Here is a 27,820-nt window from a genome sequence, read left to right as displayed (position 1 = left end):
CTCTATATTTGAAAAATTTCATAAGGCAGATAAAAGTTCAGGGAGAACTGGCATATTGTGGTATTGAATTTTATAATCCTAGGACAGTATTTCTCCACTTATCTTTTTTAATATTCTTCAAAGTGTTAACTATATTTACTGTATTTTTTGTCCTATTCATGTCTTCCTGCATTAATTCCCGATTATTTTATATTATGCTGTCAGTGTGAATGGAATCTTTTAAATTTCAGCTATGAGGTACAACTGACTTACAAATTATAAGATATTTAAAGTGTACATCATGGGGATTTGATATACATACACAATGTGAAAGGATCCTCCCCATCTAGTTAATTAACACATTCATCATCTCCTACCTTTTTTTTAGTGAAAATGTTTAAATCCTACTCTCTTAACAAATTTAAATTATACAATACAGTGTTATTAACTACAGTCACCATGTTTTACATTAGATCCTCAGACCCTATTCGAGTATCTTCTAGATGAAATGAATTAACGTTGTTTATTAAAACAATGCTTTTGTTATATAGGAAGGACCCTGGTCCACTTCCCTTTCATAAACTACTCAAAAAATAATAATAAACTATGCTCATTAAAAGAAATACAGAGGGATATATAGCAAAACACATGTCTCAATCACCTCCTGCCAGTCCATTTCCCAAAAGCAATCACTTAATACTTTCTTCTACATCCTTTTAGAAATTTTCTATGCAATACCAGAATATAACTATACATTCAAAAAAATTTATAAAAAGGATCTTAGTATACTTACTACCTACAGCTTACATTTTTACTTAAATAATAAATCCTGGACATCTTTCATATCAATATATCTAGATACTTTTCTGTGGCTACACAGTGTTTCATCATGTCTATATAATCAAAATTTTTTTAACCAGTCCTTCTGCTTGCTTTTGTTAAGTAACAACTAACTGTATATGATTTCTTCCTCTGTCTCCATATATCATTTTTGATTAGGCAAGACTGGTCTGAGTAAAGACAGAATTACATATTTCAGGAAAGCCAAAATAATGGAAGAAACTAAAATTTAACATTGTTCATTTTTCAAAAAGCACTTGTGAATCATAATCCTCTGGTTAACTGTGAGTTAGAGAATAACTGAGGAGGGAGGTTTGGGGAGATGAGTCATGAAGTCTGGGCAGTTCCCCGATTTATCAGACACAATGGCACACACATTGTGTTTTCTCTCCTACTCTACCACACCCAGAAAAAGAGCCAATATACAATTCTTATTTCATTACAAAAGCACTTCTTAGTTTAAAAAAATTGGTTCCACTGAACATACATTAGGGTGCTAAGTCAGGAAAGTTTAACATTCAAACAACAGAGGAAAACCAAAATGCCACTGACAATACTTACAAGCCCTAGGATGTATGACAAATGAAGTTCTGAAAAACTGTAACTGTTTTCCTGATTCTGAGGGTCTAAGAGCATTTCCTAAATGTTCTTAAAATTCGAATTCAGCATAGATCTGAGACACTCTATGGATACATGTGGAAGCTCTGCACTCAGTGGTGGAGGCAGCATGGATGGTGGGCAATGCCCACTAGTTGTTAAATCACTCACGCTTGCCCACCTGCATTGAGCACTCTATATGCCTCCTCTCACTTAACCCTCCCCAACCCTATGATGCTGATACTTGTGTTACTGCAACTTACTGTGTTGTGGACCTTTGGGGGTTTGGGGGTTTCTCTTGAACTACGGAATTCTTGGATGTTAACTTTATAACCAGTCAATTATAGATCCTTACATGCATTCCAGGAGTAAATTATTCCAAATATACAACTTGCACCATTACAGACATACTGAGTATCTGCAAGAGAAAAGATTCCCTTGGCTTCAGGCCAAAGAGAAACACTGCTTGCCCAAACATACACTCCCTGTCGCTGGGCCCTGAGAGGTCCCGAGAGACATGCCATCCTCTCTTAAGAGGAGGAAGGAAGAAAACTGGGGGCTAATACTTGGCGGGGAGGGGCTGGGGGGGGCACACCCTCTCCCAAGTTAGTTGTGGTCAACTGACTAAATCCTGGCCAAGGAGTTATAAGCTAAAGGGTATGATGAGACTTCTAGGAAGGTGGTTTTAAAAACTTTTTTTAATTTTATTTATTTGGCAAAGCAGGTGGAGCAGCACGCAGGGGCAGAGGGAGAAGCAGGCTCCCTACCAAGCAAGGAGCCTCGACCCCAGGAACCTGGGATCATGATCTGAGCCGAAGACAGATGCTTAACCAACTGAACCGCCCAGGCTGCCCTAGGAAGGTGGTTTTAAAGGGAAGGAAGGAGTTCCCCCCATCATGGCCCCCCATCCTCCCTCCTGTAATCTGGAATTTAGATGTGATCATTGGAACCCCAGCAGCCATTATGGACCCTGAAGTGACCTAAGGACAGCAGAATAGAGAGCTAGAAAGAAATCGAGTTCTATGATGACACTAACTGCCATACCAGTCCTGCTTATTTTTACATTTCATATATATGAGAAAGAAAAAAACCTGTTTTATTTTCTGATCTATACAGCCAACTCCAATCCTGATATAGCTAGTTATAAGGAATAAGAAGACCAACTCTTAATATTATGACTTCTGATGATCTAGGAATGGGAAGGATGAGGGTGCTCTGGAATGTATTTTTCTCAGCCCTCTTGCTAGTAAGTATAATGCTGAATCCATTTGGTAAAGAAAGAATGTTTCAAGGAATCAGTATTGTGAAGCCCCACAGCAAAGGAAAGGTCAGCAAATCTTCACATTGCCCAGAGTGTGGACTTTAGCTGTGATAGTTTCCATTAAGAGAGTATCTATTCCAAGTTAAGCATTAGAGCTGATAAAATGTGATCAAGTGTCAGGTAGAAATTATCTCAATATCTGGTATTTTACCTATTAAATTAAATCTCATAGCAACTCTACAAGTTACATACTCTTAACTCCCATTTTGCAAATAAAGAAATTGAGAGATGATCACACAGCTATTAAATTGTGTAAGTTGAATTCAAATCCAGGACTATCTAACTTCTCTTCACAAATCTTATCAAACTTGATCTTTTAAAAGTATAAAGACTAGGGGTGCCAGGGTGGCACAGTTCATTAGATGACTGACTCTTTGGCTCAGGTCTTGATCTTGAGGTCATGAGTTCGAGCCCCCAGCCCCGCATGGAGCTCCATGCTTAGTGAGGAATCTGCTTAAGACTCTCTCTCCCTCTGCCCCCAACAAAATAAGCAACTAAATCTTAAAAAAAAAAAAAAAAAAAAGGCATAAAGACTAATGTAGAAACAGATAAATCTTCCTAATGCCACCTAAAACTAATTGATTATTATTCCCATTTTATAGATTTCTAAGCAAAGGGGCAGTGAATATTTTAAATGTGCTCACATTAATCAATCACTGATTTTCAGATATTTAATATATATGACTGTTCAAGTACTAGTCTTGATTTAAGTAAACTCACCTCTTTCACAGAGATGAAACTCTCAGGGAGAAAGAAATGTATTCCACTTTCAGCCTTACTGAGGATGTCTCCCAGGTTTTGGGAGAAACAAAGAAGTGGCAGCTAGGAGTGTTAAGCTCTGCCCAGGCCTTCTCCTAGGGCTGCTCAGGTTCTCTGATTTGAGAAAAAGGCCCCCAGCAGGAGGATTCAATTCCTTCAGCTACCTATTCACTCAATCAACATTTTATTATTTATTATTAAGAACAAAAACTATTTTTGCAACTACAATCCTTGGTTGCCACTAGGTGCTTGGCACTAATACCAGGCATTCTATATACTTTAATGCATTTAATCCTCACAACCACCTAAGGAGTTAGATATCATTCTTCCATTCTATAGATGAAGAGTCTAAAGATCGTAGAGGTTAAGGAATTTCCTCAAGGCCACATACCTAACGAGTGGCTATTAGGATTACAAATCAAGGCTTTTAAGACTTCAAAGCTCATGTCTTGCCTTCACACTTCGATTAATGTTGGGAATATCACCAGACAGATTAGATATGGACATGGTCATCCAGTAGTTCCCTAGGCAGTAGTGAGGCACAAATAAACAATTTGTTCAAGCTCTGAATTATTATCTGCCATAAATAATGTTAGCTGATCAAGGTGAGTGGTAAACCTGCAGACCAGATAAGGAATTTTCAGGGGCGGGTAACACTTGAGCTGAACTTGGGAGGATAGAGAAGTGAGCTAAGAAAATGGTCAGAAACAGTCTTGCAAGTAAAGGACTTGGGAGGCTTAAACAAGCCTATCTGGTTCCAGGAATGGCAAAGAGCTAGGTAAGGGCATCAAGCAGGATCTCAATAAGTATACATTAAATGAATGTGAAAAAGACAGACATGAAAGACTGGGGTCTGTGAGGATATGTGGAGGTACTGCAGGTGGTGAGGTGACCAGAAGCAATGATCAGATCCCAGAGGGGCTGACAGTCCACAATAAAAAGTTTTTAAAGATTTATTTTATTTGAGAGAGAGAGATAGAGTGTGTGTGTGTGTGTGTGTGTGTGTGTGTGTGCACGCGGGTACACAAATATGGTAGGGGGCAGAGGAAGAGGATCTCAAGCCAAGTCCAGGCCAAGCACAGAGCCCAACTCAGGGCTCGATCCCAGGACCCTGAGATCACAATCCATCTGAAACCAAAAGCTGGCTGCTCAACTGACTGAGCCAATCAGGTACTCCCACAATAAAAAGTTTTGATCTTGTATTGAACATACAAAGGAACCCCAAAGGCTTTAGCACAAAGAGAATGACTAGAACAATCTGGATTTCAGAAACAATGACAGCAGGGTGGAGGATTAACTAACTGGTGGGGTTTGAGGTTAGGAGAGCCACTGACTGAAGCCTTCAGAAGTAATCTAGCCAATAAACCACAAGGAGCTCCAGGCAGGGCAAGAATATCTAGAGACTGATAAGAGGATTTACAGGGCATGATACAGTGACTTATAAGAAATATATACAAATGTATAGACTTGGTGAATCACAGTGTTGTATACCTGAAACTAATGTAACACTGTGTGTCAAATATACTTCAATTAAAAAAAAAGAAATATATATATTTGGTCATTCAAATGAACAAAATACATTTCTCAGATATATTTGATCTTCATTCACAGTTGGGAGCTCACACCTTGCAAACCCTTAAAATGTCCTGAGAGGTAATAAAAAGGAGCATATTTGTTGTATTTTGCTTCTTGCCCTTAGTTCCTAAAAATGTTCAGAGCCATAAAGATGAAATTTATGTTTTATAATTCATAATAAAGCCTTTCCACCATAATGGGGTTTGTATTAACGAAGGTGACTTTTGCAAAGCACCTAAGAATGGAGACTGGTTGTGAGGGGGACCAATCATGAATAGAAAGTTGGAACTTTCAATCCCACCCTAATTTCTTGGGAAGAGTGGCTACAGGTTGAATCAATCACCAATGACCCATGAATTAATTCACTGTGCCCATGTAATGAAGTTTCTATAAAAAACAAAAAAGAAGGGGGTTCAGAGAGCTTCCACACTTGGAAACTAGAACATTTCCATTTGCCACTGTGCCAAACTCCAAGTGCCATAAGGACAAAAGCTCCTTTGCCACAAGGACAGAAGCTCTTCTGCCAATGTATCTCTTCATCTGGCTGTTGATTTGTTATCTTATAGTATCTTTTGTAATAGATCAATTATCTAGAGAGTAAACAGGTTTTCCTGAGTACTGTGAGCTGTTATGGCAAATTACTCAAACCCAAGGAGATAGTCCTGAGAACCTTTGATTTACAGCCAGTTGGTCAGAAGTAGAGGTAACAACTTGGATTTGGGACTAGCATCCTGAGTTGGAGGGGGTCAATGGAACCAACAATTTGTAGCAGGTCATCTGAACCAGAGGGAGGTCCTATGAGACTGAGTCCTTTACCTGTGAAATCTGATTCTATCTCCGAGTAGACAGTGTCAGAATTTAGTTGAATTCTTGAACACACTGCTGGTATCCAAAAATTGTTTGTTGGTATGGCAGAGCCTATACACACACACACACACACACACACACACACACACACACACACACATTGAATTGGATCCAGGGACCCTTTCACAGGAGTAGAACTGAAGACTTAACAATGGGATGCCAAAGGTAAAGAGGGCCCAGGTGTCTGACTTAGGTGAACCATAATGCTATAAGCACTTTGGGGACATGCCATGCCATGGGAAGGTGATAAGCTTAGTTCTGAACATGGAGATGCATATGACGTACCTAAGTGGGGCAGGGGTGCAGGCTATGAGGGTGGGAGAAGGGGCAGAATGGCAGACAAGCAATGACAGAGCAGCTGCCACGGAAGTCAGGCAATAAGCCAAAGAAAGGAAGAAGACAGCTGTGAAAGTGACAAAAGCAGCAATGAGAGAGCCAGGCTAGAGACATCTGACAAGCACAGGAGGCAGGAGTAGGTGGGTGTGGATGAATAGAAAACTGATACATGCCATCAAGAGAGGGTGGGGTAGGAACAGCGCACTGAATACTTGCCAGGAAAGAAAAGAGCCTGAAAATCTGCTGAAGGCTTCTGAAGAAGGCCTAGTACACCAGAAATCAACTTTCATTACTATAGTCTTCTCTTAAGAAAGGCAATGTGGTAGAGAGGTCCAAAACAAAGGAAAGAGGATCACCATCCACAAAAATCTGAAACCCTAAAGAGATGCTCACTTCCACTGATGAAATTCAGGACCACCAAAGCTATAAAACAGATTAAGTTATACCTAAGGCAAGATTAAGTTTGGGGACTGGGGAGAGATGAGCCTGGAGGCAAGGAAGTCAATCAGATTACTTCAATAAACAAACTAGTTTGGTATAAATTTACACTGCAGATTAATGAAGACAAAGAAGAATGTGGAAAAGTATTTGCTCTGTTTAAGCACACCCTGGAATAAATTGTTGGATATATGAAACCAAAGTATAGTACAGTTACATGCATAAAATAAGAAACAAAAACAAGGGGCAATTCTGAGAAGGAAGAATAAAATGGGAGAAATCCATTTATCCAATGTTAAAACTTAGTATATAGATACCATAGTTAAGACAGTGTGGTATTAGCAAAGGGATAAATATAGAGACCTATGAAATAAAACAAAACCAGAAACAAGTACACACAAATATACCTAAATATTTTTGACAAGGGTACAAAAATGGAGGAAGGACAACCTTTTCAACAAAGGGTGCTGGGAAAACTGGATCGTGTATCCACACAAAAGAATAAAGTTGGTTCCTTACCTAACACCTAACCTTTGATCAATGGATCAAAGACCTAAACATAAGGGCTAACACTATAAGACTCTTAGAAGAAAACTTGGGGGGCAGAAGGCTTCATGGCACTGGATTTGGCAATGCTTTTTAAAATATGGTGCTAGAAGCACAGTTCAACAAAACAAAAAAAACAGAAATAGGTAAGTTGGACTTTATCAAAATTAAAAACATCTGTGCATCAAAGGTCACTATCAACAGAATAAAAAGGAAACCAAGAGATGGGAGAAAATGTGTACAAATCACCTGATAAGGAATTGAAAATCACAATATATAAAGAACTCCTACAATTCAACAACAAAAAAAGCCAACCTGATTTTAAAAAGGGCAAAGGACACGAACAGACATTTCTCCAGGAAAGAAAATGGCCAATAAGCATAAAGAAGCTCAAATCAGGGGTGCCTGGGTGGCTCAGTGGGTTAAAGCCTCTGCCTTCGGCTCAGGTCTTGATCCCAGGGTACTGGGATCAAGTCCCTCGTGGGGCTCTCTGCTCAGCAGGGAGCCTGCTTTCTCCTCTCCCTCTGCCTGTCTCTCTGCCTACTTATGATCTCTGTCAAATAAATAAATAAAATCTTTAAAAAAGAAAAAAAAAAGAAGCTCAAATCACTAATCCCTAGGGAAATGCAAATCAAAACCATATCAAGACACCACTTCCATGCCCACCAGAATGGCTATTACTTAAAAGAAAAAAGAGAGAGAAAGACAAAAAGGGGAAAATAACAAGTGTTGACAAGGATGTGGAGAAACTGGAATGCACTGTTGGTGGAAAAGTAAAATGGTGCAGTCACTGTGGAAAACAGTAAGGTGATTACTCAAAAAAATACAAAATTGGCATACGATAGAGCAATTCTACTTCTGGGTATATATTCAGGAGACCTGAAAAAGTGGGAACTCATACAGATATTGTGTACACCAATGTTTATGGCAGCATATGAATCAAGACAGTTGCAAAAGGACAAATATCATGTGATTTCATTTCTATTAAGAACACAGTGAAGGGGCACTTGGGTGGCTCAGTGGGTTAAAGCCTCTGCCTTGGGCTCAGGTCATGATCCCATGGTCCTGGGCTTGAGCCCCGCATCCGGCTCTCTGCTCAGCAGGGAGCCTGCTTCCCTTCCTCTCTCTCTCTGTGCGCCTCTCTGCCTACTTGTGATCTCTATCAAATAAATAAATAAAATCTTTAAAAAAAATTTAAAAAAATAAAGTCCTAAAATTAAAAAAAAAAAAAAAAAAAAAGAACACAGTGAAATTCATACAGACAGAAAGTAGAACAGCGGGTACCAAGGGTTGTGGAGTAGGGGAGAATGCGAATCATTGTTCAATAGGTATATGGTTTCAGATATGGTTTCAGTTCAGGATAAAAAGCTGGGTTTTTTTTTTAAGATTTTATTTATTTATTTGACAGAGATCACAAGTAGGCAGAGAGGCAGGCAGAGAGAAAGAGAGAGGAAGCAGGCTCCCTGCTGAGCAGAGAGCCCAATGCGGGGCTTGATCCCAGGACACTGAGATCATGACCTGAGCAGAAGGCAGAGGTGGCCACTGAGCCACCCAGGCGCCCCAGGATAAAAAGTTTTAGGGATAGAGATTGATAACGGTTGCCCAACTATGTGAAGAAACTTAATGCCGTACTATGCACTTAAAAATGGTTAAAATGTGAATTTTATATTATATGGACAACAATAAGAAAAGCAACACATAAAATAACAGGAAAAAAACCTGAACATTTTCACCAAAGAAGATATATGTAAGGCAAACAAGCACATGAAATATGTTACAAATCATTAATCATTATGGAAATGCAGAATAAAATGCAAAATACCACACTAAATTTAGTGGCCAGAATTAAAAGAGTGATAATAAGAAGTATTGTCAAGAATAGGAAGAAATCACAACCCTCACATTGCTCATGGGAATGTAAAATGGTATAATCCATTTGAAAAATCATTTGTCAGTTTCTTAAAAAGTTAAACACAAACCTGCCATGCAATCCGCCCGTTCCACTTCCGGGTATTAATCCAAGAGAAATGTATGTTCATACAAAAGCTTATGTATGTTCATAAAAGATTTGTAATAGGTAAAAACTGGAAACAACCCCAAAGTCCATCAATATATCAACAGATAAATTTTGTTATATCCATAGTATACTACTCAGCAGTAAAAACAAATGAACTACTGATACACACAACAATATGGATGAATCTCAAAATAATCATGCTAAGAAACAAAACAGAGTACATACTTGTTTTAAAACACAGGTTTTATTATTATTATTCAATTATGACAAGACCAACAAATCAGATGATTGCCACTGAAAAGACAGTTTGTTATTCACAATTCCCAAGAGGAGGTAGCATGTCAGGCCATACAGGGGCCACATGAACCACCAGAGTTGGTTAGGAGGCAGGGGGGAGAAAACATATGAGTAAGAATGGTTATTCAGCTATTGTGGTTTCTGTAGGAAGAAACAGGCAGAGGCAAAGCAAAAAGGTTAGGATTAGCTAATCTGAATAAACTCTGGGGTTTAGAGGCTATCCCTAATTGCCTGGAACCTGGCCTGGGGGTGAACTGGGCAGACAGTGACCTAGAATGTGAAAGCCTTATAAAGGAGGTGGTTGAGGTATGGGCTCTGAAGTGGCTGGCTTGCACATGAAAGGCATACAAGCAGGTGAGTTGTTTATGATCTCTAGAATTTGGCTAACCCTAAAAGTGGCAGTCTCTCTAGGGTAAGCAAGGCTCCACATGTCAAAGCATCAAAAACACATAGTTAATACAATAATGTCTTATTTCATTTATATAAAACCCTAGAAAATACAAACTAATCTAGAGCGACAGAAAATAGATCAGTAGTTGCTTAGGGACAGAGGAGTGGGCAACAGCAAAAGGAAGGGATGACAAAGCAGCACAAGAAAAATTTGGGGGATGATGGATATGTTCACTCTGTCTTGATAAATTCTTAATAAATTTTATACTTTAAATGTGTATACAGTTTACTGTATGTCAATAATAAAGCTGTTTAAAATTATAGGAATAATCAATACTATAGAAGATATACAATAACAATTTTAAATGCCAAAGGATGGTTCTTTGAGAAATTAACAAAGTAGATAAAAAGAGAAGGCACAATTTAATATTATGAATAAGAATGGGAATAACTACAAATATGGCAGATGAAAATTAAGACTATTATCAACAACTATAGGCAAATAATTTTCAAAACTTAAATGAACAAATCTCTAGAAAAACAGAACTTAAAATTAGCTTAGCAACAAAAAACCTGAATATTCTTATAACTGTTAAAGAAGCTGAATCAAAAGTTAGAATTTTCCTCACAAGGAAAACACATGTCAAGATGATATATAAGAAAAAGAGGGAATAATCTCCATTTCGTTCTGAGAAGTAAGTGAAACTTGGCACTAAAATTAAAAACATTACAAGAAAAGAAATTATAGTCCCTTTTCCATTCAATAACATAGATTCAAAAATCTTAAAATACTAACAAACTGAATCTGGTATATGAAAAAGACAAACCACAATCAATCTGAGTTTATCCAAAGTCTAGAAATATGAGGGGATATAAAATCTGTATTAAGGAAGATCACATAATCATTTCAACTGATGTAGAGGAAATACTGGATAAAAAAACACATAAATTCATGATATTTAAAAACCATCTGAATTAGGAATAGAAGACTTCCTTCACCTGATAAATAGTTCCTGTTTTACAACAACAACCCTAACACAGTGCAGCTATAATCTTCAGTAGGTTAACACTGAAACCATTCTCTTTAAAATCAGGAATAAGACAAGATGACCCTTATCATTTCTACTATTCAGTAACTTATGAGAGGGGCACCTGTGTGGCACAGTCATTTAAGCATTTGATTCTTGGTTTTGGCTCAGGTCATGATCTCAGAGTCCTGAGACTGAGCCCCACCTTGGGCTCCATGCTCAGAGTCCTGAGATTGAGCCCCACCTTGGGCTCCATGCTCAGCGTGGAGTCTGCTTGAGATTCTCTCTCCTTTTCCCTCTGCCCCTCCTGCTCATGCCCTCTCTGTCTCTCTAAAATAAATAAATAAATCTTTTAAAAATATTTATGAGAGGTCCTAGCCTTGGCAATAAGAAACAGAATCATAAAAATTAGATAGGATACAGGGGCACCTGGGTGGCTCCGTAGTCCAACTCATGATTTAGGTCATGATCTAAGGGTTGTGAGATCCAACCCTGTGTTGGGCTCCATGCTCCTCACACAGTCTCCTTGAGATTCTCACTCTCCCTTTCCTCCTGTTTCCCCACTTATGTGCATTCTCTCTCTAAATAAATAAATAAATAAATAAATAAATAAATAAATAAAATCTTTTAAAAATTAGGTTTTTGGGGGGGGCAGGAAATATGATTGTTAACACAGAAAACCCACAACAACCTACAGGCAAATCATCAGAAACAACAGGGGGGAGGGTTGGGTATCAAGGTGACTAGAGAAAGAACTTTTATTTATTTATTTTTTTAAAGATTTTATTTATTTATTTGACAGAGAGATCACAAGTAGGCAGAGAGGCAGGCAGAGAGAGAGGAGGAAGCAGGCTTCCCGCTGAGCAGAGAGCCCCACGCGGGGCTCGATCCCAGGACTCTGAGATCATGACCTGAGCCGAAGGCAGCGGCTTAACCCACTGAGCCACCCAGGCGCCCCGAGAAAGAACTTTTATATCCTAGCAAAACTAGCCACTGATTTGTACTTGGGAAAGGGTCTGTTAGGTTAAGAGAGAACTAATCAAATGTAAATGCTGAGGAGGGTTCAGTGGGAAGGAAAGGAAGGTAGGAAGAGATACAAGAAAGAATGGAAAAGTGAAGGAGTTTCAATCTGTCATCTTTAAGATTTCCTGTGGAGAATGTAGCAAAGTCAAAGGCTAAAAAAGGGGGAGACAGTGGGATAAACCTGTAAGAAGTGATAAGACTAACACTATTGCTGCAGAAAATGGCAGGAAATCAAAGAAAAGGGCCCAGTTGAGATGAGACACATTTTTCAAGAATTCTTTTCTGGAAAATTCAGTAATGGTTTGGAAAACACAGAATTAAGGTTTGGTGGCTGAATATCACAGAACTATAAGCAACAGGGTTGACTACTGGCAAGAGAATAGCTGAACTGCTGAATCAGAGTCTATCTTTGATAAGAACAGATGGTAGACACCAAAGATGATTCAAAAACATAAAGGACTCAAGTGACTAAAAATGCAGATGTCAGAGAGTATCCTCTAGTGGCAGTAACAGGGTAGGCAAACTGGAAGACCCCAAGAGACTAATGTCACCAGAATCATTTGGAATCCATTTAACTGACAGGCTATACAGTCCTTGAAAAATCAATAAATATTGCTAACCCTATATAGTTATAGTTTCCTTGAGATGTATGGATCTCAACACCAGCACCATACAAATCCTTTACTACCTCCAGATTATGCCACAAGCAGCTTGCTAAATACTGCTCCATAATTCCATGTTTATTTTCTTCCTCTACTCCTATATGCAAAACTTATTTAAGCCTGCAGTGCTGATTCTCTCCTTTAAAAAAATTTGTAGATTATTTGAAGCATTCATCAGCCTCCTATTCAACTGGTTAAAAAGAAATTATCTAGAGGCTAATTTTATATAAAAATAATTTTATCTCTCTCTGTGACAAAGAAATAAATAAAATCTTTTTTAAAAGGGCAGGATGGGCGGGGGGGACACCTGGGTGATTCAGTCAATTAAGTGGCTGCCTTTGGCTCGGTTCATAATCCCAGGATCCTGGGATCAAGTTCTACATTGGGCTCCTTGCTCAGCGGGAGCCTGCTTCCCCTTTGCCTGCCACTCCCTCTGCTTGTGCTCTCTCTGACAAATAAAAAATATCGTAAAAAATAGTAATTTTAATAAAGACATTTAAATTTTGGCCTACAAACCTGGCAAAAATTAGGCTGCCAAGTCAATGTATCAAATACTGGCAGACACTAACTTCTACACTATGACACTAATCAAAACTGAAATCTCTTCTCTAGAAGGAGAACTATTCATATACTCAGTGTCTGCCAAGAGTCCCTGCTGAGCTACACTCAGTGCAGTGTGCACTCTACGAAAGAGTCCATGAGACAGGCATTGCAGAGGGAGGGTAGTTTAGTTCTTTCACACTGCCTGCAGAGAGAGAGTCTGGGAGTGATGAAAGCCTAGAAAACTCATGAAAGGCCCTTTTATAACCAGGGTGAATGTGGTGCACAAAAGCAAAGTCAGATGACCTACTTAAAGCTTTGCGTTTACTGACGAGTATTAATTCTCATTCCACATTAGTCTCTTTCTAGAAAAAGAAAGCCTTACATAATGGTTGGAAAGTTAAGATACAGGAGTATAACTACTAAGTTCCAATTCTTTCCTCTCAAATATCAGTTCAAGACCCAGTGTCTGTGACCAGAAACAGAATATACTTCATAAGGCTCTGAGAGATATAGTCTTATTTACCTCAGAGTAACAATGTGTTCCCTGACTGCTGGGCTTTGAGGAAATTTAAGTTCTATAATCCATCAATCAGATCAGAAATTGGGGCTAATAATATTATGAGAGGAAATCTTAATCTCTTCCTGGACATTATACAAAGCAAATGGATGACAGACCTGTCCTATAAGGTAAGAACAGCCTAAGCTCCTTCAAAGTGGGGAATCAATCATCTGCTCATTTGTTCAACTAAGTTCCTTGTCTTACACCACACAAGGATGGAAAGAGAAACTCCTGCCCATGAGGAACTCACATCTCAAGTGTTTTCTCACCTACCTTTCTCATGTTACCCAAAACATTTCAGGTTAGTCAGTAGAACTCATGTCATCCAGGAGGTAGATAAATATGGTCTTTCTTCATTTTGATTCATTTACTCTCTTTCCTTTAAACAGAGGACTAAAATGGAAAATTCTTATTCTTCTCTTCTATGATTAATTCCCCATTAAAAAATTCTCTGATTTATTCTAATTTTGTTAAGTGAACAGGCACTTATAGAATGCCTACTCTATGTGCCAAACTGTGTAAAAAAATTGTGAGGAATACGAAGAAACCTGACATGGTCTCTCTCCTCACGTACTCCTTTCATTACTTCCCATCCCACTTCCATGTGGTATCCTCACCCTCCTTTCTCCCCTCCATCTGTTTTGCTTTGAATGAATAGCTGAATAATCAGGTAACTAGTGCAAGATCACAGAGCTAGGATGCCTGGGTGGCTCAGTCAGTTAGGCATCAAGATCAGGTCATGATCCTGGAGTACCAGGATCAAGTCATGTGTCAGGGTCCCTGCTCAGCAGGGCATATGCTCCCTCTGCCCCTCAACCTATTCTCTCTGTCTCTCACTCTCTCTCAAAAAAAATAAATAAAAATCTTAAAAAAAAAAAAAAAAAGAAAAAGATCACAGAGCTAGATCTAAAGCCTAGATTCATCAGCTCCTAATTCACTAATCTTCTGAAGGAAACTGGGAGAAAAATGGTGGGGAATAGGGGACATCTCCCAGAACTCATTAATATAATTCTCAATCTCAACTCCCCTTCCACTACTCCCCCTGCCTCTACCCTCACTTTTTTGGGGTGTTATTCAGTCTTTATATTGGCAAGTGCTTCTGTTTGGAAGCTTCTGGTCTTAGTTCTCTCACATGAGCCAGGTCTCAGCTTAAATGAAACCTGCTAACGTTAATTATGGTAGGACCATTCTCATACCCTTCCCAGTCCAAAAATCCACTACCATAGCAATCTTTTCATTGTTTTCACAGAACTTGACTGTATATACATTTATCTGTCATTTAATCAAGACTGTCTCCAATGTAGATTATAGACCACGTCTGCTCTGCTCACAGAACCTACCTAGTACTAGCAAGGTGCCCCACACATAACAAGCATCCCAGACAGTGGACTGAAGTAGGAACTAAACTCCTACTTAAAAGAATCTCACACCCTAAAACTGGTTGAATCAAGACCTCTAGGCAAGGCCAGAAAGAAATGTAAATCCTCTCTAGAAAAAGATATCATCCTAAGTCTCAAATTATTTTTACAATTTAAAAAATACAATGTCTAGTCCATGAGGAAATAACATGAGAATCAGTAGAAAACAGACAAGAACATTACCACACCATTATGAATTTCAGCCAAGAATCAACAAATTAAAAAAAAAAAAAAAAGTAAAGGCAGAACTACAAAACAAAACACACACACACACACACACACACACACACACACAAATAAAAATTCTCAAACTGAGAAAATAGCTGACTGACATAAAGAGCTTCAACGGATGGATTTAAGAACAGATAAAATACAGCTGAAGAGAGAACTAGTGAAATGAAAGTATCTACAATAAAGCAGAGGGAGGCAAAAGGATAAAAAACACACAAGATGGGAAGAGGTATAGAGAATACAATGAGAGGATTTACTCTACAAGTAATATGAGTCCCAGATAAAAGGAATAAGACAGAAGAGAATTACTTGAAGAGCAAAGGCTAAAAATTCTCCAAAACTGACAAAAGACATCATGCCACAGATTCAAGAAATCCTAAGAACCTCAAGCAAATAAATAAAAAGGAAATCTGTGTCTTTATATATACCACAGTAATATTTCTGAAAACCAAAGAATTAAAAAAAAATTTTTTTTTAAGCAGTAAGAAGGAAAAAAAGAGTATGGTAGATTGTTAGTGAAGATGGCTACAAAAATGCTGCACATACCTTTTATAATAAGAAACTGGTACTCTTATCAAAAGGTAGAGCTTACTTCCCCACCCCTTGATTTGAGGTGACCTTGTGACTTGCTCCACACAAGAAAATGCAGCAGAAGTGATGGTGTAACCTCCAAGTTGACACCTCAAGAGAACCTGCAGCTTCCATTTTGCTCTCTGGGAACACTGCTACCATAATACGAAGCAGCCCTGGCTATGTAGAAAGCTCAGGGCTTTTCACAAACAGAAAAGCCCTGAGTTTTTACATACAGAAGTCCAGCAGACACCCAACACCAATTGAAAGACAAGTGCCTGAGACAATCTCAGCCCCAGATCAACCAAGAGCTGACAACAGCTACACAAATGACTCTAGTCAAGACTGCAGAGGAACCAAACAGCTAACCCAACACAGTTTACTGATTCAAAGCATAGTAAGCTGAATTAGATGGTTGTTGCTTTATGTTACTACATTTTAATGACTTCTGCAACAAAAAATAGAACGCAATGGGGCACCTGGGTTGTTTAGCAGGTTAAACGTCCCACTAATAATTTCAGCTCAGGTCATGACCTCATGGGTCATGAGACTGAGCCTGGCATTCCGGCTCTGCGTTCAGCATGGAGTCTGCTTGAGGTTCTCTTCCTCCATCCCACTCTGGCATGCACGCATGCATGCTCTCTCTCAAAAATACATAATCTTAAAAAAAAAAGAAAAGAAAAAAGAAAAAGAAAATAGACAGTAATAGAAAACAGATATGTAAACATTTTCTTCAGGGAAAAATATCAGATTAAATATCTAATCCTAGTACTCAAGTATTGTTAACTTTCCATCATAGTAGTTAAGTTACAAGTTATCAAGAAGAAAAGTAAACATCATCAAAGGACTTGGCATTCTCCTAGGGAAAAGATTAATGACCTTTTGGTTATATGCAGGGTAGTTGTATGACATTAGGTGGAAGCATGACCTTATTATCTTTATTCAGAGATTAAGTATGGTTTAAGATGCATATGGGTGCCAGATTGGTCAAATATTAGTCTGATGTTTCTGTGAAGGTATTTTTGGATGAGACTTATATTTAAACTAAGGGACTTTGAGTAATGCAGACTGTCCTTCGCAGTATGGGCAGGCCGGATCCAATCAGATGAAGGTGTGAACAGAACACTGTTCCTCCCCCAAGCCAGAGAAAATTCTCCAGCAGACTTGTCCTTGAACCGTAACTTTTTCTTGAGTCTCCAGACTGCTAGAGGTATACTTCAAAAATTTAACCATAGTCTATTATTAAGGAACATATTAATAAAAATCCTTATTAAAATAATTCAAAATAGGGGCACCTGGCCACCCAGGGGTTAAGCCTGTGGGTTAAGCCTCTGCCTTCAGCTCAGGTCATGATCTCAAGGTCCCTGCATCCAGCTCTCTGCTCAGCGGGGAGCCTGCTTCCCCCTCTCTCTGCTTGCTGCTCTGCCTACTTGTGATCTACCTCTCTCTGTCAAATAAATAAAATCTTTAAGAAAAAAAATTCAAAATATTAAAAGGTGCATGATTACCCTGATCAATGCCAAAAAGGCTACCTGTAAAACTCCTGATTCCAAAAAAAAAAAAAAAAGCATTCATTAGGAAAAAAATTTACTGAACTTTTACTTTATGTCAGGTCCTGCTCCTGGTACCAGAAATGAAATACTAACAAGCAAAACCTACCTAAATCCCTACTCTCATGAAACTTAAAATCTAAGAAAACCAACATTAAACAAATGGGACAAATGTGACAAGTGATAGGAGGAGAATTACAGGACTTGAAGAGCCTGTAAGAAAAAATCTGACCTAGTAAAAAAGCTCAGTCAAGACCCTCCTGAGGCAGTGATTCCTGAACTGGAAAGTGAAGAATAAACAGGAAAGAACAATAGGAAACTCAGTTCTAGCTAGTGGTCTCAGAAATGGTGGGAGCAGGGTCTGAAAGAAGCCACTGTAACTCAAACATGAAGAACATGGTGCCAGAGAAGGCTGGAGATGTATGCAGAATAGGAGCATATAAGGAGGATTTTTCTTTGTCCTATAAGCATTCAGAAGTCTTTGAAGAGTGGAAGCCTGAGGGAATGTGCCAAATGCTAGTAAGGATACAGCGAAAATGAATCTCTCATGTAATGTTAATGGGAATGTAAAATGTTACATACAGCCAGTCTGGAAAATACTTTGGCAATTTCTTTAAAAAACAGGATACTTAAAACAAAAACCAAACACTTAAAAAAACCCCCCAAAACTGAACACTTAGGGGCACCTGGGTGGCTCAGTCCGTTAAGCATCTGCCTTCAGCTCAGGTCATGATCCCATGGTCCTGGGACTGAGCCCCAGATTGGGCTCCCTGCTCAGCGGGGAGCTGGCTTCTTCCTCTCTCCCCTGCTCGTGCTCTCTCTCTCTCAAATAAATAAATAAAATCTTTAAAAAATAACAACTAAACACTTACTTACCATGTGACCCAGCAATGGCACTTTTGGGCATCTACCCCAGAGAAATGGAAAACATGTCCATACAAAAAACACATACATGAATGTTTATACCAGTCTTTTCGTTAATAGCTCCAAACTGGAAGCAACACAGATGTCCTTCAACAAGCAGATGGATCAGCTGTGATACATCCATACAATGGAATACTATATTGAGCTGTTCAAAAGGACAAACCATTGATATTTACAAAAACTTGGATGGCTCACAAAAGCATTATGCTAAGTGAAAAATTTTAAAAGGCTACATACTGCATAATTGCATTTAAATGCCATATACTAAAAGAAAAAGTTATAGTGATAGGTTGACAAGTTTTAAGATTGGGGAGAGGATCTGATTATAAACAAGTAGCCTGACAGATTTTTTTCTTTGTGGTGATAAAACAGTTCTGTATCCTGATTGTTACTGTGGTTATACAATTCTACATATGCAATAAAATTTCAAAGCAGTATACACCAAAAACATAAATACATAAATAAATGTAAAACAAGACAAAAAATTCAAATAAGGTCTGCTTTTTAGTTAATAGGATTATACCAATATCAATTTCCTGCTTGCTAAAATATACTGTGGTTATTTATGTAAGATGTTATCATTGGAGCATACTAGATGATGTATAAATGGGAACTCTGTACTATTTTGCAGCTTTTAAGTCTTAAATTATTTTAAAATTAAAAAGTGAAAAAAAGAAAGGGGTGCCTGGGTGGCGCAGTAGGTTAAGTGTTGGACTCTTGGTTTTGGCTCAGGTCATGACCTCAGGGTCCCGGGACTCTGCTTGAGATGCTCTCTGGCTCTCCCTCAGCCCCTCTCACTTGTGCTGTCTCTCTTGCTCTCTCTCTAAAATAAATAAATCTTTAAAAAAAAAAAGAAAAGAAAAGAAAACTGTAAATACAGTTAAGCATAGTCTAGGCATTGTTTTTTTTTTTTTTAAAGATTTTATTTATTTATTTGACAGACAGAGATCACAAGTAGACAGAGAGGCAGGCAGAGAGAGAGAGGGAAGCAGGCTCCCTGCTGAGCAGAGAGCCCGATGTGGGACTCCATCCCAGGACTCTGAGATCATGACCTGAGCCGAAGGCAGTGGCTCAACCCACTGAGCCACCCAGGCGCCCTAGGCATTGTTTTAAAACAAATAATTAAAAGGTATTTGTACTATGAGATGTTACATAATTCATTAAAACTCTCTGGTAATGGTGCAGAAACAGATTAACAAGCAAGAAAATCTATATGCTTAAGTATTCTATAGATGATAAACGAAGAATTTCAAATCAGGAAAAAAAATGAAAGGATTACTTAATAAACAGTACTAGGAAAATTGAGCAAAAAGTAAATTATCTCCTCATTTCATGCAATATTCCAAAAAAAATTCCAAATGATTTAAAGTTTTAAGTATAAATAACAATAAATAATATAAATGTAGCATAAACTATAAAAAATCTTGAAGAAAACATCTGTAAGTATTTGTCTGTTCTTGAGGTACAGTAACACTTTTGAAACATTAACTGAGAAACTGAGTAACTTCAAATACAAAAAAACTTTAAACTCCTATATGTCAACAAAATATCATAGATAAAATTTAAATCAAAATAAGAAATTGGGAAAAGCATTTTCAAACTATTACAAGCAAAGAGCTAAATAATCTTATTAAAGTGTTTATAAATCAGTAAGTACAAACATAACCATGGAAGACTGGACAAAAAGCATGAATAGACAATTCATAAAAATCTGAAAATATGATAAACAAATTTTAAAAAGTTATATTTACTAATAACAAAAAAGCAAACTAAAGCAACTAGATTTTTTTTGTGCCTCTCAAATTGGCACATATCCATAAAAGTGGTAATTTTTTTAAAAAGATTTATTTATTTGACAGAGAGCATGAGTGAAAGTAGACAGAGCGGAAGGCAGAGGGAGTGGGAGTAGCAGGCTCCCTGCTGAGCAGAGAGGCCAATGTGAGGCTAGATCCAGGATTCTGGGATCATGTCCTAAGCCAAAGGCAAATGCTTAACCCACTGAGCCAACCAGGTGCCCCAAAAGTGGTAACATTTAAATGTTCATAAGCTACATGGAAATGAACCTCAAGTTATACTGCTATAATCTCTGACATGTGTCTATTCTACTCATTTGGCACTTAGTCTATAATGCCTTGTGCTATATGATAAGTTATTTTATATATATATGATCTAGTTCCTGAATAAGACCAGAAACCTCCAGGCAGAAATTTTCTTACTTTGTTGTTTTCCCAGAAGCACTAAAATAAAAACCTACATTATAATAGCTATCCAAACTGTTGGTTAATGATATTAATGAAAATTATAAGAACTTCTGAGCCATTTAAAAGAGGAGTGAATAAAAGTATATACCTCTGTTACAGACTGAATGTTTGTGTCTCCCTCCTAAATTCTCATTTTGAAGCTCTAATCCCCAATATATTTGGAGACAGGGCCTTACAGAGGTAATTAGGGTTAGATTAGATCATGGGGTGAGGCTCCCATGACAGGATTAGTGGTCTTAGAAGAAGAGGAAGAGAGATCTCTCTCTCTTTCCCCTCACCTCTCCCTCACCCCTCCCCTGAACCCCATACACCAAAGAAAGGCCATGTGAGGATACACCAAGAAGTTGGGTGTCTGCAACCCAATAAGAGTGTTTTTATCAGACATCATCCTTTTAACACTTAGATCTTGGACTGCCTATCTCTAGAAACAGAATTTCTAGAAATAAATTTCAGTTGTTTAAGCCAGCCAGTCTAGGTATTTTGTCATGGCAGCCTGCGTGGACTAAAATAATCTCCATCCTGTAATTCCCTAATCTACAAAAAAGTGCCATCTTGATTTATGGATTATCAGCAACACCCAGTTTCACCATTCCTATCTCGGGCTGCCAACCATAGCTCCAAAGTATCAACCTCAGGGTCTCAGTGCTATGCAGAAAACATCCTTTCTTTGTCAGTTTCTAGCACAGTAGCTCAAAGCTCCCTCTGGACAGATGGCTTTAGTGATAAGAGGACATCACCTCTTCCTTCTTCTCTACAGAGCCTCTATTCTCTCCATTTAGACTAGAAGAGATATTCTCATCCTTTCAAAGACTATCAATCTCCGTGTCCTTGATCCCATTTTAGATCTTTCCCCTACAGTATGCCTTTCTTTCTGCTACCTTCAAACTTTCCTCTCCAGCCCTCAATTTTCCTGTTTATAAATAAGCACACATGTTCCAAACAGATATTTAAAAATGCAAACACAGTAACTACCCCCATTTAACCCTACGGCCTCCTCTTTCCCCTTTCCTTCCTCTTGCTACCAACTTGGGTAAGATATACTTCACTTTGGGGGCACCTGGGTGGCTCAGTAAGTAAAGTATCTGCCTTCAGCTCAGGTAATGATTCCACAGTCCTGGGATGGAGCCCTGTATCAGCCCCATCCCAGGGAGAAGCAGGCTTCTCCCTCCCCTCCATCCCACCCAACTCATGTACACACGTGCTCTCTCTCAAATAAATAAAATCTAAAAAAAAAAGAAAAAAAGATGTACTTGCTTTTAGTTCCTCACTATCCACCTCACCTTAATGACCCCACTGTGTTCTTAATGCCTTCACTCTCAAATCTACAAATAATCTCATTAAATTCAATTTTCTTCTGACAGTTTTCATTCTCCTTAACTTGCATTTGACATGTGATAGTTATCTGCTTTCTCAAACGCTGCCCGGGTTCCTGACTCTCTGGACACAATTACAAGTAAATTTTAGTTTCTACAGCTTTTCTTCCTCTACCACTCACACATCAATATTTTATTTGAGTCCCATTACAGGCCAGGCATTCCATTAAATGTTAGGGATGCAAGAAAGAAAAAGGCAAAGTCCTTATCCTTAAGTTCAGGCATTCAATTTCCAGTTTGGTCACTGACTCAACAAATTTTCATTGAAAAGCCAGGCACTGTGCCACATGCTGGGTTTAGAAAGCCAATTAAGGGGTGCCTGGGTGGCTCAGTGGGTTAAGCCTCTGCCTTCGGCTCAGGTCATGATCCCAGGGTCCTGGGATCGAGCCCCGCATCGGGCTCTCTGCTCAGCGGGAAGCCTACTTCCTCCTCTCTCTCTCTGTCTGCCTCTCTGCCTACTTATGATCTCGCTCTCTGTCAAGTAAATAAATAAGATCTTTAAAAAAAAAAAAAAAAAAAAGGCTTTAAACTTTAGAAAGCCAATTAAGACCTGTCCCTGTCTTCAGTGAGCTCCTGGACCACAAGCAAAAATCTTTTTTGTGTCCCCAACGTACATTATACACTCCTTGAAAGCAGAATCCAAGCCTTCTACTTACCTGAATCCCCTCAAAAGTGCTTACTTCAGCAAATGCCCAATACATATGAAGAACAAAGGACTAACACTGCTCAGGTTAGAGACATACATGAGAAATTAAGAAAGTGATTATTTCCTTAGAGAAGCAACACGGTAGAGTCACACAAACTTACATTTGAATCTTAGCTCTGTCAACTACTACAGCTTGGTATTTAACTTTTGAGTTTTCATTTCCTCATCTTTAAAAACAGCAATCTCTCCCACCATAATCAGAGGACTGCTGTACTATAAAATATGTAGTATACATGTAAACATATCTATATGTAATAATGTAAAGTCTCTGTCATCGAGTCTAGTACACAGCAGGCACTATCCAAGTGTCCCCCTTCATGTGTTCCTTATTTTTCTTTGTATTCACTAATACTTTACTATGACCAAAATGATGACTGGTATTCAAAGTATACATTTATTGCTTTGATTTTTATGGCTCAGATCAAGCTACCACCTTAATGTATACCTTCAAGATATGGAACTCAAGTTCCATACAGATATCACAAAGCCAAATTATAACCCTTTACACTTAAACTTTTTCCCTCAGAAATATTCTACATGTTCCTTGAGCCTCAAAATTTGCACCTGTAGTGATAAGGATGAAATGGTAAGACACTTGTAGTAACAGCTCACTTGGTCCCTGTTTTCCATAGCCACTATGGAATACAGGGAGGAGCAGAGAGCTCACTCCAGGGTTCCTCTGCCATTAACTAGAAATTTTCTGTTATTAATGATGTTGAGCATCTTTTCATGTGACTGTTGGCCATCTACGTGTCTTCTTTGGAAAATGTCTACTCAGGTTCTCTGCCTTTTTTTTTTTTTTTTTTTTAAGTAATCTCCCCATCCTATCTGGGGCTGAAACTCACGACCCTGAGATCAAGAGTCACATGCTCTACTGACTGAATCAGCCAGGCACCCCTCCTCTGTCCATTTTTAAATCAGGTTGTTTGGGGTTTTTGGTGCTGAGCTGTATAAGTTCTTTATATATCTCAGATATTAACCCCTTATTGAATATATTATTTGCAAATATCTTCTCCCATTCAGTTGACTGACTATTTCTTGATGGCTTCCTTTGCTGTGCAAAAGCTTTTCATTTTGGTGAAGCCCCACTTAATCTTTCATTCTTAAAAAAGAACTAACAGGCAAGGATCACCAGAGCAAAAGAAACAAACAGAAAAAGAAAATGACTGGAAGAAATAGGTATAATTCCAGAAAGAAAGAAAAAAAATCAAACTTTTAAAAATGATTTATCTTCAGAGATCAACAAAAACCAAATGCAATTTTTTAAAATCAGAAAACAAGGGGTGGGAGCAAGGGTGGCTCAGTTGGTTGAGCATCCGACTCTTGGTTTGAGCTCAGGTCATGATCTCAGGGTTGGTTGTGAGATCAAGCCCCACGCCCCACCTCGGAATCTGCACTCAGTGGGGAGTATGCTTGAGATTGTCTCCATCTCCCCACCACTTGTGTGCTCACTCTAAAATAAATCTTTAAAAAAAAAAAAGAACTTAAGACAAGTCATTAAACATGAAAAATATTAATCTTCAGATTAAGAGGGTCTACCAAATAAGTATACCACTATGGAATTCTAGAATATAAGGACTATAAAAGATAAGCTTCCAGAGATGGAAGAAAATTAATTTCCTACAGGAAACAAAAATGAGGCTAAATTTCTACATCTCATAAGCAACAATCGATGTCAGAAGAAACAGAGCAATGACCTCAAAGCTCTGAGGGAAAAAAACCTGCAACTTAGAATTCTATACTCAATCATCACATAAACATGAAGGAAGAACAAACATTAGAAAGTATCAACATTTATTTGCCATGTACCCTCTCTCTCAAGAAGTTACTTGAGAATGAACTCCAAAAAAGAAAAAGAAAAAAAAAAAAAAATTGGGTGCCTAGGCGGCTCAGTCAGCTGGACATCCAACTCTTAATTTTGGCTTGGGTCATAATCCCGGGCTCATGGGACTGACCCCTGCATCAGCCCCACAGTCAGCGCAGAGTCTGCTTGGGAATCTCTCTCTTTCCCTCTCCCCCTGCTCACTTTCTCGCTCTGTAAAACAAATAGATAAATAAGTATATTTTTTTTAAAAAGAGTCTTGTAAGACTGAGATCAAAGATCACGGGAGTAGGTCCTACTCAAAAATGTAAGGAAAATCTGAAGAATGCAGTTGTGCTGATGGCCTAAACAACAATTAGTATAAATGTGGGCAGGGTCTTGATAGACTAGAATGTGTATGACTTGAGCCTGGGAAAAAGCGAGATAATAATAAAGACAGACAAGAAAGAAAGAAAATTAGAATCACCAAGAAAAAAATTATATAAGGGGGTACGTGGGTGGCTCAGTCAGTTATGTATCTGCCTTTGGCACAAGTCATGATTTCAGGGTCTTGGGATGGAGCCCCACCTCAGGCACCCTGCTCAGCATGGAATCTGTTTCTCCCTCTTCCTCTGACCTTCCCCCTGCTTGTGCTCACTCTCTCTCAAGTAAATAAATAAAAATCTTTTTAAAAAAAATTTTATGAGGGATGCCTGCGTTGGGGCGCCTGGGTGGCTCAGTGGTTAAAGCCTCTGCCTTCGACTCAGGTCATGATCCCAGGGTCCTGGGATCGAGTCCCACATCGGGCTCTCTGCTCAGCAGGGAGCCTGCTTCCCCCCTCCCCCTCTCTCTGCCTGCCTCTCTGCTTATTTGTGATCTCTATCTGTCAAATAAATAAATAAAATCTTTAAAAAAAAAATTGTATGAGGGATGCCTAAGTGATTCAGTCAGTAAAGTGTTCTGCCTTTGGCTTACATCATGATCCCAGGGTCCTGGGATGGAGTCCCGCATCAGGCTCCCTCCTCAGCGGGAAGCCTGCTTCTCCCTCTGCCTGCTCTTGTTGCTTGTGCTGCCTTCCTCTCTTTGTGACAAATAAAATATTTAAAAAAAATTTTTTATGGGAAAGGTATAATCTAAATATGAAATAAAAATATGACTGGAAGGGCACCTAGGTGGCTCAGTTGGTTAAGCATCTGCCTTTGGTTCAAGTCATGATCCTGGGGTTCTGTGATCAAGCCCCATGTGGGGCTCCATGCTTTGCAGGAAGTCTGCTTCTCCCTCTCCCTCTGCCCCATTCCCCGCTCGTGCTCTTTCTCTCTCAAGTAAATAAATAAAATCTTTAAAAAATAATGACTGGAGGGACGCCTGGGTGGCTCAGTTGGTCAAGCATCTGCCTTTAGCTCAGGTCATGGTTTCAGGGTCCTGGGATCAAGTCCTACATCAGGCTCCTTGCTTAGCAGGGACCCTGCTTGCTTCTCCCTCTGCCTGCTGCTCCCCCTGCTTGTGCTCTCTCTCTCTCCCTCTGACAAATACATAAAATCTTTTTTTAAAATTATGACTGGAAATAACTGATACTTTCAAAAAAAGAATTAACTTTTTCTTCATCTTCTCCTTTGAACAGCCCAGGGGTCAGGACATTAAACCTACAGGGAAAAATATATAAGCCCAGAAAACAATACTTGGCCTGACAATGAATAATATTTACTTAGCTATAGTAATATAAATGCTGTTTATAGGCTTTTTCAGTTTTAGAGATAACCCATGGACAGACCATGAAAGGCCTGGCAGTATGCTAAGTGAAATAAGTCAGTCACAGAAAGACAAATACCATATGATTTTACTCATAAGTGGAATTTAAAAAACAAAACAAATAAGCAAATGAAACAAACAAACAAACAAGACTCCTAACTACAGAAAACAAACTGAGGTTATCAGAGGGGAGGTAAGTAGGCAGCATGGGGGAAACAGATGATGGGGAATAAGGAGTACACTTGTGATGAGCTCAGGGTGATGTATGGAAGTGCTGAATCACTACACCTGAAACTAATGTAACACTGTATGTTAACAATACTGGAAATAAAATTTTAAAAAATAAATGAATACAAAAGAAAAAAAACAAAAACTAAGTGCTGGTGAGGATACAGAAAAATCAGAACCCTTAGTGCATTACTGATAGGACTATAAAATGGTGCAGCCACTGCAGAAAACAGTATGGCAGTTGCTCAGAAAAAACCTGAACATGAAATTAATGACCATCTGATCTAGCAATTCCACCTCTAAGTACCTATCCCCCAAAGAATGAATGCAGGGACTTGAAGAGATATCTGTATACCAATATTCATTATAGCATTATTCGCAATAACCAAAAGGTGGAGAGAACTCAAATGCCAGCCAAAAGATGAAGGGATGAATAAAATATTCAAGCTGAATTAAGGCTGAATATTATTCAGACTTAAAAATAAATTGTGATACATGCTACAATATGGATGAAACTTGAAGACCTTATGCTAACTGAATTAAGGCTGACACAAAAAGATAAATATTGTATACGTCCACTTACATGAAGTATTTAGAGTAATCAAATTCATAGAGACAGAAAGTATAATGAATAGTGGTTGCCAGGGTTGGAGGTAGGGTTGGAGGAATGGAATTTAGTGTATAATGAGTTGGTTTCAATTGGGGATGATGAAAAAGTTCTGGAGATGGACGGTGGCAATGGCTGCACAACAATGCGAACACACTTGCCGCCCATGAACTGTACACTTGAAAATGATGAAAATGGTGAATTTTATGTTGTGTGTATTTTACCAAAAGAAACAACAAAAAAGAAATATATGTATTTCTTATACATTAACCTATAAAACCTCTTCACTGCTGCAGAGGCTCTCATTGCCCCCCTCTATTCCTGACTTCCCACCTCCTGCTAAAGGAAGCACTAGTCTGACTAGTGCTTTCATCTTCCAGTAACTGAACTACATCGACTTTTCTGTGTTTGCCTTCTTTCACTCAACATTGCATCTCTGAGTTTCACCCATGTTGTTGTCTGTATTGGTAGTCTGTTCCTTTCTATTGCTGAAAAAAATTCTATTATATGAATATACCACAATTTATATTTATCTATTCACCTATTTTTAGACATTTGATTATTTCCATTTTCTTAGCTGTTACAAATAAAGCTTCAGTGTATGTTTACATGTAAGTCCTTTTTT

At 38.5% G+C, this 27,820-nt stretch overlaps 1 protein-coding gene across 3 annotated transcripts in view; it reads right to left on the bottom strand.

Annotated features, from left to right (window-relative positions):
• The window catches only part of LOC111141437 (protein tyrosine phosphatase, receptor type A), a 150,138-nt gene that overhangs the window by 75,022 nt on the left and 47,296 nt on the right, over nt 1–27,820 (bottom strand). The window contains exon 1 of one of the 3 annotated variants that reach the window (XM_022493994.1): nt 3,458–3,498. The exons of the other annotated variants lie outside the window; for them this stretch is intronic. The gene's annotated coding sequence lies outside the window, so the exon portion shown is untranslated. Of the gene's footprint in view, nt 1–3,457; nt 3,499–27,820 lie in introns of those variants that run through there. 3 annotated transcript variants of the gene reach the window in all.

The sequence above is a fragment of the Enhydra lutris genome, unplaced genomic scaffold (assembly GCF_002288905.1).
Source record: "Enhydra lutris kenyoni isolate GAN:26980312 unplaced genomic scaffold, ASM228890v2 scaffoldscaffold6, whole genome shotgun sequence".
Classification (NCBI taxonomy): domain Eukaryota; kingdom Metazoa; phylum Chordata; class Mammalia; order Carnivora; family Mustelidae; genus Enhydra; species Enhydra lutris.
This window is presented reverse-complemented; position numbering and strand designations above follow the sequence as displayed.